Below are 1,439 nucleotides of genomic sequence, written 5' to 3'. Positions count from 1 at the left end.
ATTTGGCTCTACTCATAACCCATTGCCATGGCCAAGGAAGGCATTGCTGCTGGAGGAGTAATGGACATTAATACTGCTTTACAAGAGGTGCTGAAGACCGCCCTCAGCCATGATGACCTAGTGGTGGAATTCGAGAAGTTGCCAAAGCCTTAGATAAGTGCCAAGCCCATCTTTGTGTAGTTGCATCCAACTGTGATGAGCCTATTACGTCAAGTTGGGGTAGGCTTTGTGCTGAACATCAAATCAACCTAATTGAGGTTGATGACAACAACAAACTAGGGGAATGGGTAGGCCTCTGTAAAATTGACAGAGAGGAAAAACCCCGTAAAGTGGTTGGTTGCAGTTGCATGTGGTTAAGGACTATGGCAAAGAGTCTCAGGCAAAGGATGTCACTGAGGAGTACTTCAGATGCAAGAAATGAACAAATAAACTTGACTTTTGTTTATTTAAAAAGAAAAGGCTAAAGGAGTTCATTACCACCAAACCAACATTTAGAAGAAATGTTAAAGGGACTGCTTTAAGAAAAAATAGATAAAGAAGAGAAAGACATAGGTATAAAGAAAAAATATAATAAATGAGTGCCTATCAATAATAACCTTAAAGGGGAGAGACAAAATGGTGGTGGTATAGACGGACGTGTCCCGTGCCTTGTCCCGGAGCAGATAGGGTGAGCATCTGAAACTAGTAACATCCAGCCCAAATTGGCAAAGGAGATTCAGCTGGGAGACAGTTTGCAGCCGGGAAAGGCAGAGGACTCCTGGAGAAAAGTAAAATCAAGGCTCTGGGAAGGATAATCTGCCAGACCTCTGAGCCCTGAGGGTCAAAGGGAATCCACACAGCACCAGCTTGAGCCGCATCCCTTGGGACAGGGACAGTGGAAAGAAGGTATGAAGAACTGCTGATCGGCAGGGGATTCTAGATCTGGGTCCACTATCAGGAAAGGCTGAAGAGTGCCCACAGGAGAGGAGTGCGTAGAGGTGCAGCCTCTCCGGCCCCTGTGGCTTGTGCCTTTCTTCATTGAGCCTAGTGCATAGGACCTTTCGGATACAGACACTTACCCGTGGCTGGAGTGTGGGAGAAAGTGCGGAATTATGGAATCTGGGGAAGTGGGGGGTTCCAGGAGAAGTGGCAGCGAGTTTGGTGCTGAGTAATGCCTGAGCCTGGGACCTGGGCAGCCATTTTGTCCTGAAGAGATAGCCCCTCCCTCCAGTATCCAGGCAACTAATACAGCCACACCCAGATTCCACCCTGAATGGTAACAGGATTAAAAAACAAACAAACAAAAAAAACCCTAAATAGTCCCTGAGAGCACAAAGGGGCTGGACTAAATAGAGACTTTCAGTCCCAGCAATCAGAACCTGAGAAACACTACAGTACAGAAGACTGGGATCTTAAGCCAGCCAAAGGAACACTTCACTTTTTCATTTTTATTTTATTTT

The 1,439-nt window shown here is 46.0% G+C and overlaps 1 pseudogene; it reads left to right on the top strand.

The window, feature by feature from the left end:
- The first annotated feature begins 11 nt into the window (after window positions 1–11).
- On the top strand, window positions 12–445 carry LOC102257842 (annotated as a pseudogene).
- Window positions 446–1,439: the final 994 nt, after the last annotated feature.

Source organism: Myotis brandtii, unplaced genomic scaffold (genome assembly GCF_000412655.1).
Source record: "Myotis brandtii unplaced genomic scaffold, ASM41265v1 scaffold480, whole genome shotgun sequence".
NCBI classification, from domain to species: domain Eukaryota; kingdom Metazoa; phylum Chordata; class Mammalia; order Chiroptera; family Vespertilionidae; genus Myotis; species Myotis brandtii.
The sequence above is the reverse complement of the archived record's forward strand: the minus strand, read 5'-3'. Positions and strand labels throughout refer to the sequence as shown.